The following is a 20,117-nucleotide window of genomic DNA, read 5'->3' on the forward strand; positions in this document are numbered from 1 at the left end:
TCTCGAACTCGGTCCCCTGTATTAGATACCTAAGAGATACTCATTCTATCTCATCTTCATGTAGAACGGAAGTGGTTGTCAGGCACGCGTTCATAGGTGAGAATGGTGATGAGCGTCACATAATCATCCCATTCATCATGTTCTTGGGTGCGAATGAATATCTTAGAATAGGAATAAGCTTGAATTGAATAGAAAAACAATAGTACTTTGCATTAATTCATGAGGAACAGCAGAGCTCCACACCTTAATCTATGGTGTGTAGAAACTCTACCGTTTGAAAATACATAAGTGACAATGGTCCAGGCATGGCCGAATGGCCAGCCCCCATAAAGGTCTAAGATAGCATAAAACTGATCAAAGATATCTAATACAATAGTAAAGGGTCCTATTTATATCAGACTAGTTACTAGGGTTTACAGAAATGAGTAAATGATGCAGAAATCCACTTCCGGGGCCCACTTGGTGTGTGCTTGGACTGAGCATTGAGCTTTACACGTGTAGAGGCTTCTCTTGGAGATGAACACCAGTTTGTAACCTGTTTCTGGCGTTTAACTCCACTTTGCAACCTATTTCTGGCGTTTAACTCCAGAATAGGGTAGGAAGCTAGCGTTGAAAGCCATTTTGCATCGTCTAAACTCGGGCAAATTATGGACTATTATATATTTCTGGAAATCCCTGGATGTCTACTTTCTAACGCAATTGAGAGCGCGTCATTTGGAGTTTTGTAGCTCCAGAAAATCCACTTTGAGTGCAGGGAGGTCAAAATCCAACAGCATCTGCAGTCCTTCTTTAACCTCTGAATCTGATTTTTGCTCAAGTCCCTCAATTTCATCCAGAAAATATCTAAAATCACAGAAAAACACACAAGCTCATAGTAAAGTCCAGAAATGTGATTTTTATTTAAAAACTAATAAAAATATACTAAAAACTAACTAAATCATACTAAAAACTATGTAAAAACAATGCCAAAAAGCGTATAAATTATCCGCTCATCAGCGATCGAAAAGTATTTTGTCGTTTAGCGACTACTTTCCTCATCAACTGAAAAATGGGTCATCATTTAGCAATCAATTTTGTTAGAGAGCGTTATCGTTTTGTTGAGTTAAGAATTTAATTAATTTAATGATGATGACAAATATTGATTTATTAGGTTAAACACCTAATTGGATTTGAATATTTTATTTAAATGATGCAGACCCATATGATGGAATAATGCCCAAAACAAATTGAAACAAAGAAATAAAGGCTGTTAAAGATTAGTTGATCCACAAACAAAGCCCATAAGAAGGAAACAAAGAAATTAAGTGGACTGGATGGAAAGTGATCCACCAATCAAGCCCAAATGCACCCAAGAAGAAAGGTAACCCCAAAGCTAAGTCTCAGCATTGTTTCAATTCGGTCAAACACGAGAGAAAGAGAGTTTCATCCTCAAGTTCATACACAAGAGAGGAAAGTAAGAGAAAGGTTAATCAAGAAAGCAAGAGTCTAATCAAATAAATCAAAAGCATGTTATACTAAGTCAGAGGTTAAAGGTAAATAATTTTCTTTTGCATGTAAGTTGATTTCTTCACCTCTCCTCCCACTCTCTGCAATGCCATTTTTGGAAAAAAATAAAGAAAATGGTGGTTGATTTTTTCTGCCGTAAATCAAAGGCTCAAATTGTTACTTGGGGCCAAAGCACACTCTCAAGGGTGTGGATTTAGGATTATCACTGAGCAAACCAATTTATGCTACTCTGCACTCCTCGATCAAACAAACAACCAAATTTGAAATCCATAATTTTGGAGATTGACTGAAAAAAAAGAGAAGGGATGATTTCTAAAAGCTCAAGATTCAAGAAGTTGGCTCTAGAGGAATTCTAACTGTGGCTCTGACTAAGGTACAAAAGGAAAGTTGAATCTCATTGGAGCCAAGGAGAAAGGACCTGAATTGAGAGTTGTGTGTAAAACCTCACTACTGCGTTTGAAGTCTTGAAAGCATTGCACCTATACTAAAGGGAGTACTCCGCCAAGATGAAGAATAAAGTCTTGAGTTTTTTTGTTGAGTTCGGTTCATCTATAACAATATATAATAGGAATACGGAAAGTTTAGTATCCAATTCTTTTTTTCTATTCTACCCTCATTTTTTATAATTTAAAACTACAGACTCAGTCACGTACTCACGTTCTCTAAATTATGTAACTACTTTCAACCTTCAAAGAAATTTAAAAAAAATTTCACCCTCAATCAGTCAATCGTAAGATTATAAAAATGGCTCCAATTGCACAATAGTTTAAACAATGTAATTTTTTTTAATTAAATGTACAAGGAATAATTTTTCTCTTTAAACTATTATCATCTATTTTAGTTTAATATACTTTTGATACTTATACAATATATCTATAACAAATTAACAATATATAATGGGAATACGGAAGGTTTAGTATCCAATTCTTTTTTCCTATTCTACCCTCATTTTTATAATTTAAAACTACAGACTCAGTCACGTTCTCATGTTCTCTAAATTATGTAACTGCTTCTCTTTCAACCTTCAAAGAAATTTAAAAAAATTTCTCACCCTCAATCGTAAGATTATAAAAATGGCTCTAATTGCACAATAGTTTAAACAATGTCATTTTTTTAAAATTAAATGTACAACGAATAATTTTTCTCTTTAAATTATTATCATTCTATTTTAGTTTAATATACTCTTGATACTTATACAATATATAATGATAATTGGTATATAATGGGAATACGGAAGGTTTAATATCCAATTCTTTTTTTTTCTATTTTACCATCATTTTTATAATCTAAAACTACATACTCAGTCACGTATTCACGTTCTCTAAATTATGTAAGTACTTCACTTTCAACCTTCAAAGAAATTTAAAAAAATTGCTCACTCTCAATCGTAAGATTATAAAAAGGGAAAGTATAGGAGCCAGCAACTTTTTAAAAAGTTGACTAGTATTTAACCATTAAAAGAAAATTGAATGATCCCACACCATTGAATTTAATCTCACACCATTAAAAATATTATTAATGGCCAATTGATGGTTACAAAACACAAAAGTTGCTGGCCTCCTAACACTCCTCTAATAAAAATGGCTCCAATTGCACAATAGTTTAAATAAGGTAATTTTTTTTTAATTAAATGTACAACGAATAATTTTTCTCTTTAAATTATTATCATCTATTTTAGTTAAATATACTTTTGATACTTATACAATATATAATGATAATTAGTGTCTAAATTTAAGTTCCAATATTACTCTTGAAGAGAGATTTATTATTAAAAAATTCTCTCGTCAATTAGCGTTAAATAAAAAAATTTCTAGCCATTTTTTTTACAATAACCTCGTTAAGATATTCCTATGGGATGTAAATTATTATTATAGATTTTTTTATTAGGATATCTTTTTAAGGAATAAAAGTAAAATAGTTCAACAAGGATAATCTTTCTTAAAAAAAAATTTACACAAAATAATTTTTCTCTTCAAATTATTAGCTTTCTCTTTTAATATACTCTAAGTACCTACACAATATATAATATCAATTAGCGTTTAAATTTAAGTTCTAATATTGTTATTAACGAGAGAGGTTTATTATTTTTTTAAAAATTTACGCACAATAATTTTTGTGTCAATATATCATGATTCATTTTGCATATAATATTTATTCATCTAAGTTCATAGAGTGGCTTACAAAAATTATATTTAAGTAATTTTTTATCTTTTAACTATTTTATTTATATTTTGGAATTTAAAATTTTGTATTTTTATTTTTATTCAAGGTTTATTTTTATATTTTATTTTAATTCTGTTAATCAAAACTATGAATATTAATTTTAATTTTTAATTTTTAGGATAAATAAAAATATGAGACTTTTTTTATAAATTAAATTATTGTAAAACTTAATTATTATAGAAGAAGTTAAGTCTATTTCTGGACTATAAGAATACATATCATTTGTAAAACCCATATTTTTTTTTAAATTCTTATTATGAGTCAATTTTTAATTTATTTATTCATTAAAGACTTTATTTTTAGAAATTATTTTATTAAAAAAATTAAATTAAATTAAATCAAGTTTCGATAATTAAATTAAATATTTTATTTAATTTTATAATTACTGGATAATTTTCTATATTTAAACTATAAAATTTAGTAGTCGTAAAATAGTAAGAATTTTATATGATTTGATTTAGGTAATTGAGATTTTGAAATTTAATATTTTAAATTTTAAATCTTGTTAATAAAAAAATTAATTATATTATTATATATTTTAAATTAGAGTACTTGATTGAAGGCCAATTAATAATTTAATATAATAAATAATATTTTTAAAGTAATTTTAAAGGAGTAAATTAAATTTTAAATTAATACAATATATCCTAATTTTATTAAAATTACCAACCTCTAATTTTATCCAAAATTCCCAAATCCAATCCTAATTCTAACCAAACAAAACCCTAATTTTTATCCTAACCCTCATCGTCACTCATCCCAACCCAAAATCCCTACTTTTTCCCTCCTTACCACCGCCATTCACATACTCATTTCAGGATCAGAAAAGAAAAGAAAGGGAAGAGAGAAAGGGGGGAAGCTGATCGGGGAAGAGAGAGTGAGATCTGAGAAAGAGGAAGAGAGGGAAGAGCGTTTCCAGAAGGGGGCCTAGCACCGTTGCCGCCACTGTTCGCCGCACCACCATCCGCCGCGCCGCGTCACTACTTCGCCGCCGTTCATGCTTTTGTTGCTGTCAGAACTCCACGCCGTCGCTGGAGCTTGAACGCCGCTGCAACCACCGCCGCGTGTTATCATCTTCAGATCCGCTGCCGTTTGAGTCGCGAACAGGGGAACGCGCGCGAAGGAAACTGTCGCAGAACTGCCGTCACCGCCGCGTTGATGGGCTTGCCGTCGTTCTGCTCGCGCGGCTGCTGCGTTGTCGGAGCTCCTCGCCACCGCTGCTAGCGCCGAAAACCGCCTTTCAAGCCTGTATCTGTTGGGAGGAGTCCAAGCAAGAAAAGGAAGAAGGTGGCGATGGATACCTCCGTTGCTGCTGCTGTTACTATCGGTGTTCCGGAGCTTGCAGTTGCTGCCATTTTTGGTGATGAACCTGGTTGTGTCCTTGCTGCTGATTGATTGTAGTGAGAGACGTTGTAGCCACTACTTTTCATCTTGGTAAGTTCATGGGTAAGATCGCTTTGATTCTTCTTTGTGCCATTCTATTTATGCAGCTAGTTTTGATCCATTTAATTTTCCAGAGTCACTATTGTCATATCTCGGCGCTGCCGCCCTTGTTTGGAACTACTGAATGTTGTTGTCTCCGGTAGCACTATTATTCCTATTTTGATTTCAACTCCTTTAATTCTGAAATTTATAATGTTTCTGCCTTTATCTTACTGCTATTTGGTTTCCTTGTGCTACCCTTACTCTAATTATAGAAATATGTTTCCATTTTAGCCACTGTCGATTTATCTATTGCAAGTCATAATTGATAATGGAGCTGCTAAGATCGCTGCTGCTGCCATGAATTGGGGATAAAGGAGATTATTGAGTTAAATTCTGCGATTGAGACATCGAAGTAGAGGTTTTTCTTAAATCTATTTTACATTACAGGGTTGTTATAAATCGATATTAACGCGTAAGATACATTTTTGTGATTTCGTGAGTCTTATGAATTGAATTGAGTTGTTTTGGTTGAATAAGATTATTAGTTTGATTGATAAACTGATCGACTGAGAAAGTTGGCTATTTGGATTAGTTGATTGATGTTGTTAAAGTGGTTTTTCCTTGAATTATTAGAGAATATTTATTATTGCCTTTTAGGTTAATTTTGGAAACGGTTTGATTTTAGAAAAGATTTAATATTGAAATTTGATTTGATATTAAACCTGATTTGATATCGGAATTTGATTTTAAAATAAACTTGGAAAGGACTTGATATTTGAAAATGGGTTATTTATTGAGAATAATTTGCTATTTTGGAAATGATTCGAAAAGTGTTTGAGGAATGGTTTGGTTTGAAACTGTTTGAGAAGACCGAGAATTCTTAACTATTGATTAATGCTGTTGGTTGAAGTCGGTTTAAATTGCGATTTATAGGATTGGTTGATTGAATTCTGGATTTTGCAATTTCCTTGGATTGAGTGTTGTTGTGATAATGGTTATTGGAAGTGATTTGACTGATTAACAGGCGTTTGGTTTGGTTTGGTTGGGACCCAAAAAGGGTGGCAGTGTCCAAGTTTTAGAGGAGATGCTGCCGAAATTTTATAAAATTGGAAGTTATATTTAAAGAAATTAATTAAAAAGATTGGTTTTTAAACATTATATGTCTTAAGATTGATTTATTTATTAAAGAAAGAGTTATGTCTTAAATTGGGATTGTTAATGGACGGAATGGAAAGAAGGATGATGAGAATTTTCTTTGAAATATGGTTTTTGAACGAATTTGAAAATGAGATTTGAATTGATGAATGATTATAATGTTGAGGATGTTGAGAATATTGAGATATGAACTTTGAATTATTCATATGGCTATGAATTTGAATTATCTGAGATACGAGGTTCCCTGGATAAAGTACCATGGCTCGCCACCACGTGTACCAGGTTGAAAACTCGATACTTTATTGACCCTACGACGTAAGTGTGACCGGGCACTATATAAATTCCCGAGAATGTTACCCCATTGAGCAATATTGATTATTTGAGAAAAAACTATGCATAGACTCTTGGGGATGCACGTCGGGGGACAGTCTAAGGACAACTCAGACTTGTCGGGCTGGCCGGATAACCGACAGATGAACCTCATCAGCCATAGGACAAGCATGCATCATATGCATTTGTATGCTTTGATTGGGTTTGAACTTGTTTTGGTTTGCCTAATTGCTAAACTGTTCTTAACTGCTACTTGAACTATTTGCTGTAACTGCTACCTACTTGTGCTTTCCTTGTCTGTCTTGCCTATGTTTGTCCTGGCGTGCTACATTTGAGAATGAACTTTGGTGCTGAATTAATGATTGTGTTGTTTGATTGCGTACTTAGTTTTTGATTGAGATTTTCTTATAAGAAAGGAAAGGTTTCAGGTTTTGGAAAGATTAAACATTGTTTCTTTGAAAAGGTTTTGAACGATTACCTACTGGTTTTTAAAGGATTCATAAGGCAATGATAATCACTGAGCTTAAAAATAATTTTCTTGTTAAATATCTTCTTATGACAACTTTGAAACTCCGTGGTGAGACCATGTGGTTAGGTTCTTACCCCCCTACAGCTTTACCTTTTCAGGAACCAAATGAGGAAGCATTATCGAGAGTTATAATGCGTTTGGTTTATATATGTTGTTGTATTAATTAGATTATTTTCTTCCCTCGTCTTTGTTATTACAAGTTTGTAAGAGGGATAGGAGTTGTATGTTTTATATGTATATTATATTATGAGTTATTATGTAAGGAGTCTTGTATATGAATCTATGCCTGCTTATATTTTTCTTAAGATAAAGTATTTATTTCCAGTTTTCAAAGAAATCAGCGATACAGTGTCGAGTCACAGGCTCCTATTTTAATATTTAGTATGTAAAGTAGTCGTAATACTTCTTGCTATCAGAGTAGCGCAGCCGGAAGCGTGACTTCTGATAGTGAGGGTGTTACATCATTCACTCTTGAATGTAATCAAAATAAATATAAATTTATTCAATTTTTTAAAATTTACATTAATTATTAAAATTATGATATAATGAATGTACTCCTATCAAAACAAAAAAAATGACTTCAAAACTATTTTTATGTTAGGAGAAAATATGACTCAATAAGTATAAAGTCTAATTAAAACAACTATAGATAAGTAAAATAAGTAACAAAAAAACGAACATAAAATTTAATTTTTTTGTTATTTGGTATAAAAATAAATATAATAAAATAAATCATCGTTCTCATACATAACGACATAAAATTTGACATTATCCTTTTTTAGAACTATTTATTTTTTTAATTTTTATCTTTATTTTTGTACTTTATTTTAATTTTGTTAAACAAAAAAATACTAATATAATTTAACTTTAATTTTTAACTTTTATCATAATGAAAATATGACTTTGTGTGCATTAAATAATAAAAAAAATACTCATAATAGTAAAAGTTAAGTTTACTCCTTCATTATATTTATAGGAATGTAAATGATTCACACAAGTGTTACAAGACTTTTTTTTTAAGTAGTATTCACTTTTGAGCGTAATAATTACGAATTAATATATGATCATAACTAATTACGATTGAAGATAAGGTGAGAAAAAGAGAGAACAAGCTAATATAAGAGTGGCGGTGAGCCAACGATAAATATGTAAATAGATAATGATAAGAAAAAAGAATAATGAAAACAAAAATTAAAAATTCTAAATGAATAATAAAATTAAAGATAATTTAAAATGTTGAATATAAAATTATTAGAAATAAAAGTTTTTTAGTCATTAATATTATGCGAAAGAAAGAGTGATTTAAATATAAATTTTTATATCTACTATAGCTTTAGAGTAAATAAAATTGAGAAATAAATAAATTTATAAATATTTATAAATTTTTACTTTCATTGTTACACATAATAACAACTTAATGATTTTAGTATTATAATTAAATTAATTTAAATTTAATTATTCTATATATTAAAAAAATTAAATAACTTATAGATTTTTTTATTTTTTATTTATTTATTCTATATAAAATTTTTGAATGCTTGATATCTTAAATATTTTCTTAAAATGATAAAGTATGAAAAATAAATATCTATATGATAGTTATACATTTAGATATCTAAATCAAACAAGAAAATAATTTCTTTAGCAAATTTTTAACAACTCAAAAGTTAACACAATGGATAGTTATGGATCAAAGTGATGAACAAAAATGAGAGATATCATAATGGTATGGTGGTAATTGATTGCGGTTGGAGTTAATAAAAGAAGAAAACAAGAAAAGAAAATAAAACAAGACAACATAATAGTGACGATGAGACAATAATAGTTATTATACATGTAAAAAGAATAATAAAAAAATGGATATAATCAAAATAAAAATTAATAATTTTAAAATAATAATAAAATTAAAAATAATTAAAGATGTTTAATATAAGATTAAAGAAATAATTTTCTTATCTATTAGAATTATGCATAAAGATAAAAAGTATTTTGAATATAATTTTTTAAATTTATTTTAAATTAAATAAGATTGAAAAAATAAAAATTTAATATATAAATAACTAATTTGTAAACAATGTTAGTAAATTTTTATCTTAATTTTATTATACATAATAATAATATAATTTTTTCTTATTTTTCTCAACTTAAATTTAATTATTTTATATTTTTTACATATATTAAATAATTTAAAATATTTTATTTTTTATAATTTATTTTTAATTATTGATATTAAATTTATAATTTTAAAAATAAAAATATAAAAATATTTTTTTAATTCAATAAAAAAGCGGCTGAAAAAATTAAATTAAAAATATTATAAATTAATAGACGACATTCAAAACTTTTAAAGAAATACAATAGAAGCATTATCATTCTGAAAATACTCTTTTTATATTTAAACATATTTGAGAATAAAAATCTACTCTATTAAATATTTCATCTCATATATTATCTAGAACTTTAAATTAGGACAATTTTATATTACCTCTTTATTGTGTGTTTTTATAATTTAACATTTTAAAGATTTTTTATAGTAATTTTAATTTCAACAAAATATGATATAAATAAAATCCCATTAATATTAAAATAAAAAATACTTATCAAATAAATTTGAAAAATAAATAATATATTAACAAAAAAATAAAATTAATTTCTTAAAAACAATAGAAAAACGGTTGAACAGGCACGTTAGTGCCTGTTGAGTCGCTAGTAGTATTAATGTTGTTATTCATCATCTCCTTCATTATTTACAGTTTTGTATTTCACTTTCAATGTATATCTTTTTGTATTTTCTTTGAGAGGTAAAAGGTAAGAAAGAGAGGCATTGAGAAAAAACCATAGAGTGAAAAAGGCTGAAAGATACACTTGAGAGAAAAGCTAAGAGTGATTTCAGATTTTTTTTTGTTGTATTTTCTGTCTTGTGTCCTGTACCAGAGAGGTACCCCTTGCTAAGTTGGGTAAGCACTTAGTACATTGAGTTTAGGTTGAAACTTGTGTGCCCAGATAGGATCAGGTTAAGTCCTAGGGAATTGGTGTATGTAATACTTTGACTATAGTAAAAATTCCACCAATGTTGTGGTGGAGACTGGATATAAGTTGCATTGCACAAGACAACTGAATCAGGATACATGACTATGTTAACTTCTTCTTCTCTACTTTTGTTCTGTTTTTTGATTTTTATGAGACAAAACCAAATTGTCTCATAAATACTCTGCTACGTTATTCAAACAGAAATTGCTTTTGAGTTCTGGTTTTAAGGCTTAATCAAATAAAGTAAAAGAAGGTCATAGATTCAAACTCCTCTTTCTCTAAACCTTCTGTAACCTTCACGTTTTGTGACTGGTTTGGTGGCTTTGGTTGAAAATTAATCGCTAACGGTTAGCAATCGAAGTTAGTTGCTATTTTCAAATTTAGCGATCAAGATTTTAACGACCACCAAAATCGGTCGCTATTCTGATAATTTTTTATAGTGATATATTTTTATTTATTAAATAAAAAATATTAAAAATAATTAAAAGATAATTTATATTTTAATATTAATTAAATATTAAAATATTATTATAATTTATCTAAAAATTATTTTATATTATATTATATTATATATATATATATATAACATGTTCTTGTATCTTATAAAAATTTTAAATTTGTGTATTCGTATATTTTATATCGTATTAATGTCCTATATCTGTCTCAGTCTTCGTCCATAACAGCCACAGGTAACAATTGTTACTAATATAAGAGAAATAACTTTATATTATATGCATTTTCCCCGCAAACATGCAACTAAATGCGGCATGAATCTTGGTAGAGACAGCAGCCACCCCAGTATATCTCCTAGTAGTTAGAGAAAAATGGAGCTTCCAAAACTTGTTCAACTAATTTAATTTAATTTCTAAATAGTGCATAAACATATGCATTCCTCCCTCAGAAAAGTGTTCAATGTTCATACACACGGATTGGGAATCAGTTTCCAAATTTTAACCATCTAACATTTGATGTCCCACATCATCTTTCCTATTTATTAGGTCATGTAGCGAAATCTCTTTAAAAAATACCACTTATGATTTAATGACAAAAATAAAAAATAAAAAACAAATTACCAACCCTTAATTTATCAATTATTAATAATCCACAGCATGCTTCATTCAACCTTGCAAAAAAGCTTTCCTCATAAAATGTATTCTAAGTTCTAACTCAATTATCAAATGATGATATTTACTTTTCTTGTTTCACCATCAAAAACGCAAAAATAAAAAAAGAGAAAGGTTCAATCTCTTTTAATTAAATCTGAATACATAATTCATATGAATATCAAACACTACTAGAAAACTAGTTATTATAGACGGATATTTCCGACGGATTTTATCCCACTGAAATACAGACAGAATTTCAGAGGAATTTTTTTGTCGGAAAACAAAAAAGAATAGATTAGCATAAATTACAGATGGAAAAGAGAATCCGTCTATAATTCCGTCGGAAAAATTAATTTTTTTTTCCGTGGAATGGTTACAGATAGATTTTTCGTCTGTAATTAAGTAGACAAAACACGCGTTTTATTAAATTATTACAGACGAAAAATCCGTCTGTAATTTAAATGAAATCCGTCGGAAATATTGAAAACCATAGTTGAAGATTAACTCCATTCACTCCCCATTCACACCTAGTTACTCGCCATTCACTCCATTCACTCGCCATTCACTTCGCCCTGCACCCTGCCGCCCACAGCCACCGCAGTCTCTGCCGCCACTGCAGCCACGCAGCCCTCGCAGCTCCCCGCAACCCCCACAGCCTCGCAACCCCTCAGCGGCGCAGCCACCGCAGCCCCTACACAGACACAGCCTCCACCGCCACCGTAGAAGATTCGTCGCCGTCGGATTCCAAGCTTCTTTTTGTTCCAGATCAGCGCTTTCTTTGTCAGATTCCCTTCGCGCAGCTGGTAGATCGCAAACCCTAACTTTTCTATTCGTTCGTATTTTGTATTTTTCTTCAGCTGACGCTTCTTTTGCTCGTTACTCTCTCACGAAATCGGTTATTTCGTTTTCCTCGTTAATCATTTTTTTATTCATAATTGTTCATAAACAATGATAATATTGAATGCTGTATACTTTGTGAATTTTGTTCATAAAATGTCTATTAAGCAATTCATAATTTTGTTCATAATTTTGTTCACAATTGAGTACATATGAAAGGGCTGTTGGATGCGAGGAAATCTTTATAGCATAATGATGTTGGTGGTTAAATTGCTGTGAAATAAATCACGACATATATTGATCTTTTGTCAAATATCTGATCATCATTCTTTTCTTTTAGAAACCATACCTGGTACATATCTCCATTTTGCATGAGCATTATTCTCTTGAAGAGTTTCTATCAACAACTATGATACTGTAGTCTTTTATTTATTTATGTTATGTTATTTGTACCATTTGGTGTAGGATTTCCAAGGCAAGTTTCCCTATTGATTTGATCATACAAGTTGATCACTCCAGCTTTCATTTGCATAAGGTTTGTCAAATCTCTCATTTAATTCTATAGAACACTTGGTGTACTTATATCATAAGAACGATCAGTCTTTGTGTCTAATTCTTAGTAATCTGTATAAAGGTCCTAAAGTTAAAAATTTATTCTCTTCAAAATGTTCTTTCTGAAAAGTTATTTTTAAGGGATTAGTTACTGCTATTAATAATAAATATTCTAAAAAAAGACAATAAAATAAAATAATCCATTTAGAATAGCTAGTCCTTCTCAAAAACAAATGATTTAGCAATAAATTTTCTGTTACTGATGGTTCCTATATGATTTGATTAAAATGAGCTCTGTTGTTTGATGTGATGGTTGGTTTTTGATGTATGGCAGGAAGTTGCAGCACTCTCCGTGGAGCCTTGTGAAAGCAAAACAATTATTGTCACTGTTTTTGAGATTAAAAAAACAGAGGTTCTGGCCCTGAACTGCTCGACTCTGAATTATAAGTTAGGAATATTTTTCTAAGGTCAACTTGTATTGCCTTGTGGCAGGGATTAATGAGATTAAAAATCTGGATTCTTCAATGTTTAAATTTTAAAATGAACATCAACACGAGCATGAGCTTGTCATGGTGTCATCTTTTGTTATGAGTTGTTTATAGTTGTAGCTTTTTATTCCTTTGAAGTAATTAATAATAATTTTGAATAGTATAAATATTTATCACGAAAATGAATTTTACTAATGATTTTTCCTTTTTGCATGGATTCAGATACCAGCTTATATAGAAAGAGAAAGGGAATATTGATTTTTGGCTGTGAGTAGCTCCTTTTTTTTCTTCTTCTTACTTGATTCGGTGACAAAATCCAACTTGTCAACTATTCAATTATAATTTGATATATTTTTCCTCCGTCTCAGGTTTTTCCAACTTGTCAACTGTTCATTGTGTATAGTCTCTGAAAATCAATGAAATTAAATCATTAACATGCACAATTAAATTCAATGCAAATCAAGACTTCCCTTCAGGTACTGACATTACAACGCGAGACTGACAAGGTAACTATTAACCTGATCATAACTGTCAAAACAGACCACATACTACAGAATTGTGTAGTTACTTTAAAAACTAATTATAGTTCTATTCGAGTCACTGAGTTAGGGTTATGTCGCACTGTTTCTAAGGTTTTGAAATTAGTAGAATATTTAAATAGAAGTAAGCCTCTACACTACTGGTTGTAGGTCATGGCTCCTCGGGTCAAGGGTAAAGGTGTCAAGGGTCATAGAGGTTCTCGCACCACTGCCGCAGCCGCTATTTCAACCACCTCCACCTCTTCTGGGACTTCGGTTGTGCCAGATTTTCAGTCAGGACCACTTAGCCAGCAACCGTATTTGATGGCACCTAATCCAGGCTACACGGGTCTTCCTCCACCAAGTTGGCCTACTCCAGGATGTATGGGTCCCCCTCCTCCACCCCCTCCTCCAATTTCGATTCCTCCTCCGCTTCGCAATTCCAGTCTATTAGTTGATTCAGAGACACCTGGAAGCTCTAGTACATCTCCTCCATCAGAGACTGCATCGGTTCCTAATAGTGTCACAAAAGAAAGATTGGTTCCTGATGGAAAAACAAGGTAAAATTTGGATCTCTCCATAACTAATTTAGTATATTATTTTTCTCTATTAAATTTTATTATGCTATGTGACATGCATATGCTTCATGTGTCTGCTTCTTCTTTAAGTCATTACCACCATCTTCCTCCTCCTCCTCCTCCTAACTAAATTAAATAAAGATGTCCCAAAAGACCAAAACAATTAGTTTCCTAACTTGTCAATTCTTTATGAAATTATCAGTTGGTTACCTTTTCCTCCTAGTTCTCAGAAGATTACAGAGATCATCAAGAAACGATATGATAAACCGTACAAAAAGTTTGGAGATGTCCCTCTTCTGACAAAGAAGCTTTGGTTTAAGGAGTGGAAGGTAAAAGTGTTGGATTATTTATAATGATTGAATAACTTGTTCTTTCTTTTTTAATCATAACTTGTCTTTAATCATAACTTGATTGAATATTGTCCATGTGATTTGAATCTTATAAGTAGCAACTTGATGAGTATGTGCAGAGCCACTTTCTTATTGATGATGATGATGATGAGTTTTTCTGGAGGGCTTTCAAGTATAGGACAAGTAAGCGATTTAGCCAAATGATGTCTGATATCCGTAAGGGTGTGGATACAACCCACGAATGGCTAATTCCTGCTTACAAAAAGGTGTTGGAAAGGTACTGGGAAACAGATGAGAAATGGAAAAATATAAGGAAAAAAGCAAGGGAGAATCGAGCGTCACTCTTAGCTGGTTCTGTCCATTGCGGTGGTTCTATTCCATTGAGCTCAACTATAGAGAGGATGGTAATATAATTTAAGTGGATTTAGATCTTATTTAATAGACATCTATTTATGTAAAATTTTTCTTATTTTGTGTTTTATGTGGAACAGAAGAAGCAGTTGGGCCGTACACCAACCCACGAGGAGGTCTTCAAAGAAACCCACACACTTAAAAGTGACAAGTCTAAATGGGTGGACAAGCGCTCTCAAGACACTCATGTGAGATATAGCATACATGTTAAATTAATGACTTGCTGCCACTTGAATATTTATATGCCCTTTTGTTTTTCTGGTCATGTTTTCCATGGTTTATACTTCCCTCTCACAATTGCTTAATTTAATTAGGTCACAAAGGAGAAGCTAATTACCTGATTTATACTTACCTAGTCATTTTTTCCTTTCTTTTTATAGTGCCTTTATCTTCTTTCCTTTCTTGTTCCATTTTGCTCTTTCTGTTTATTTAATAATAAGTATGAATTATTAGTCATGTGTATATGGTAAATACTAACATTGTACTAGTTAATTAATTAGTAATATATTGGGTAATAATCAAGAATATGACAATGGTAGTGCATGGTTCAGTGAAACTGACAGAAAACTCACCAATCTGTTATGTTGGTTAGGCTTGATTTGTTGAATAATCAAGATTGTATTAAAGAAAATGGTTAGTGCAGTTAGGACCTAATCTGTTATGTTGGTTAGGCTTGATTTGTTGACCAACTCACCAACTCTATTTTGGTATCTCTTATGCATATATATATATATATATATATATATATATATATATATATATATATATATATATATATATATATATATATATATATATATATATATATATATATATTTGCTGCACTGTGATATGCATGGCTATTTGTCTTAATAATAATAATATAATTGATATAACCATTGTGCAACAGGAGAAGTTTATAAAAAAGTTAGCAGAAGTTCAGGCCCAACATGCCGAGGCTCAAGCACAAGGAATGGAGCTACAACCAATTGATGAAGATTTGATTTGGGAGGAAGTGTGTGGTGGGCAAAAGAAGAATCGAGTTTACGGAAAAGGGTCATTCTTTTCTAACTCTATCAAGTCTGGAACCACTTCTGCCAATTCTGTATCTGGAAGAGCACCAAGAAATCAAAATTCTGTTCCTAATTTGCGAGAATAGATTCATAATCTCAATGAAGAGCTTTTTCAGCGTGTTACTCAACAAACAGATGAGCGTATTAGTAAGTTGTTAGCTACACGCTTGGCTCCTTTGGAAAAGACTCAAAAGAAGTTAGAAAAGTTGGAACGGGCAATTGGAAAGGCCAAGAAGGAAAAGCTGAAACAAAAAATATGTTAGCTATTATGAGAAGGTTAGAGCGTCAAATAGTTCTAGTGCAGTTCCACTACCACTGCCACCACCGCCACCCTCAATGTCTTCGGATGAGGACTATGATGATGATGAGGATAAAGATGACACTGAAGACTATAGCTGATAGTTTTAGCATGGTTGAACAATATACTAGGAATTATAGTTGATGATCAATACATTTTGTTTATATTTTGAATTATATTGACTTGCTTGTTTATAGTACTTTTCTTTTAGTTTGATAATACGATGAATGTTTATTTTGTATGAAAATAAGTTTATTTTGTAATTAGAAAAAGTAAAAAAAATTCTATTTTACCTTACAGACGGATTTACAGACGGATTTTCTGTCTGTAATCATGATTTTCCAAAGTTTAAATTACAGACGGAAAATCTGTCGAAAAATCCGTCTGTAATTACAGACGAAAAATCCGTCTGTAATTACAGACGAAAAATCCGTCTGAAAATCTGTCTGTAATTACAGACAGAAAATCCGTCTGAAAATCCGCCTGTAATTACAGACGAAAAATCCGTCTGAAAATCCGCCTGTAATTACAGACGGAAAATCCGTCTGAAAATTCGTCTGTAAGTTTGTCGCCTTCAGGAAATGGAGGGAGAATTTACAGAGGGAATATCCGTCGGTAACTAGTAAAAATCCGTTGGTAATTTTTCGACGGAAAAAATCCGTCGGTAAATAATTTCCGACGGGGCTTTTACAGAGGGACAAAATCCGTCGGTAATTTCGTCGGTAACCAAAAATCCGTCTGTAATAAAGACTAAATCTGTCTGTAAATCTGTCTGTATTTATCCATTTTCTAGTTGTGAAAGTTGCCACACTAGAACATGATTTACAATTTGATCCAAAACCAAAAACAAAGCTAAAAGTAGCAAAGTTCAAAAAACCAGATCGGTCATCGAACCATTCTAGTTACAGGTTTATTAGTTTATTAGTCTAATTGGTCTAACCGTGATTCAACCAGAAAAATCATTTTAAAATAAAATAATAAATAAATTACAAATAAATATCATAAAATATAATTATAGTCTAATATAAATCTTAAAATATCTTCCAAATTTAAAACATTACACGAAATGTCGTCAATCAAATCCATATGATCTTAAATACAATCTCAAAAGTTAAATAGTGAAAAGAAATATCTAAATATTATGATGATTTATCAATCATCAAAATCCACAAGAACTTGTTGCAAATTTGCTTCGGTGGGATCATCTTCACCTTCATTTCCACCCTCTTGAGCAGATGAATTAAGAGATGCAGCATAAAGACCACTACTATCACCGCTGTATAAATCAGCATCAATATTACCTAATAAAATACGCATGTTATCATTATATTAAAAACTAACAATATTCTAATAAATCATCAAAAAATAAACTATAATACTCACGCAATAAGTGCCATCCACATTACTAGGAAGATCAGGCTCTTTCTCTACAACCTCTTCCGTCACCCAAAAGTCAACTAAATTGATGATTTCATAATCAATTGGATCATATTGTATCTTTTGCTTTCTTTTTTTTTCCTTCCTAAAAAATTAAATACGATATATGAAAAATTAATAATTTACACATTTGTTATCATAAAGATTACATATGAAATAATATGATATTGCACGAAACATATATTACCTGAATTTAAGACGCAAATTATAAGTAACATAAACAATGTCATTCAATCTATCGTGCTCCAACTTATTTCTTCTTTTTGTATAAAAATCACCGGGGGAATAGACGACGTACCGAGCTAGAAGAGACGGTCTACCCGTATGGGTTTGGGAGAGGGGAAGGAGGAGGCCGCGGAGACGCCGACAACCACAGACGACGGCGGCGGTTTCGTTGACGAAGCTGGGTTCATAACTAGAAAATGGATTAATACAGACAGATTTAGTCTTTATTACAGACATATTTTTTGTTACCGACAAAATTACCGACGGATTTTGTCCCTCTGTAAAAGCCCCGTCGAAAATTATTTACCGACGGATTTTTTCCGTCGGAAAATTACCGACGGATTTTCCGTCTGTAATTACAGACGGATTTTCAGACGGATCCGTCTGTAATTACAGACAGATTTTCCGTCTTTCGACAGATTTTTCATCTGTAATTTAAACTTTGGAAAATCATCCCGCACTCTGAATACAGACAAAAAATCCATCTGTAAATCCGTCAGTAAGGTAAAATAGAATTTTTTTTAGATTTTTCCATTGCAAAATAAACTTGTTTTCATACAAAATAAATATAAATTTAATGAATACAAATTTTCATCTAACTTATATTCGAATATTTATAATATTTCAAAAAATAAAGAAAATGTAATTGATACATCAACTATAATCCTCAATGTATTTTTCAACCATACTAAACCATACTAAAAGCTGTGTTATTCTCCATACTAAAACAGAAATTGGAAAACGCCAAAAATCTCCATATCAGTTTAGACCTCAGTTACAACAATCTCTCAGGTGAAATCTCAGCTTCTCTTGGGAATCTATGGAAATTAGAAGCACTTGATCTTTCCCACAATCAACTCACTGGAGAAGTCCCTCCACAAGTTGGTGACATGAGCAGCTTGGGAGTGCTTAATCTCTCCTACAACAACCTTCAAGAAAAATTGGACAGCAAATTCTCTCATTGGCCGGACGAGTCATTTGAAGGGAACCAACAACTTTGTGGAAGCCCTCTTGATCACTGCAACCGTGATGATGCTTCTAGCAGAGATCAATCAGGCCTAACTGCATCATCAGTAGTGCTAATATCTGCCATTTCAACACTACCAGCAGTTGCACTATTTATACTTGCATTCAGAGCCTTCTTCAGAAACAAACCAGAACATTTTAAGAGAGACAGTGTATATGCATAGACCATGTTAGCTATGTCAAAAAGTACAAACCCTATTTATACTTGCTTGTTCCAGCTGCTTCACCCATCTTCCAACTCACCAGGGCAACTCCTATGTATTTTAATCTGCAAATGCCATTCAAAATTGCAATTACAAATTATTAGAATTCAAGTATTTGTACAGAAACTGATCATTTTTACCATAACTATTATAACTTTTAAAGCCAAGAAAGTTCAAAAATGTTTGAACAGCATAACAAATACTAACCTCACTCTGAATAAGTTCTTAGCACAGTAGACACATGGTATAAAGTATAAACCCTACAAATATTACCCTCTCTGCAGTCAAATAATTAATCACAATAAGCATGCAAAGTAGCTCAATTCCCACTTCCCAACCACTCAATAATCCGACCAATTTAAGCATGCAAAGTATCTAAATCTTGTGAATTGGGAAAAGGAAGCACATAAAACAAGTTCCGCTCTTTTCCATCTCTCTTAGGAAATTCATCAAACACATGGCAAGCATAACAATGCTGAAGCGAGACAATCTCTCAAGCATGTTCCTCCAACAACAATAACAACACAATTAACAGGGAAATTGAAATTGCTTCTATTGGTGGTAAAATTTATCAAAACCTTCAAAAATTTTAAGTGAAAGATAGCGAGGTTTTAATCTTAGCAAGTAACCTTAAACAAGCAAGTAACTCTAACAAGCAAGTAACCTCAAACAAGAAAAGCTTATACCTTCCTTCTCGTCAATTTTTGTTCAGTCAACTGTCAAACAAGAACATATTCAAATAATTAGAATAAAGCAACAAAATTTGGAGAGAAGAATGTTAGAGAGAAGAAAACTTAACTCAAAAGGTAGGAAAATTTGGAGCCACCTTCAAGCATTG

At 31.4% G+C, this 20,117-nt stretch overlaps 1 pseudogene; it reads left to right on the plus strand.

Annotated features, from left to right (window-relative positions):
* Nucleotides 1–13,873: 13,873 nt before the first annotated feature.
* On the plus strand, nt 13,874–16,489 carry LOC107636183 (uncharacterized; annotated as a pseudogene).
* The last annotated feature ends 3,628 nt before the right edge of the window (nt 16,490–20,117 follow it).

Source organism: Arachis ipaensis, chromosome B4 (assembly GCF_059453495.1).
Source record: "Arachis ipaensis isolate K30076 ecotype BB chromosome B4, ASM5945349v1, whole genome shotgun sequence".
NCBI lineage: Eukaryota > Viridiplantae > Streptophyta > Magnoliopsida > Fabales > Fabaceae > Arachis > Arachis ipaensis.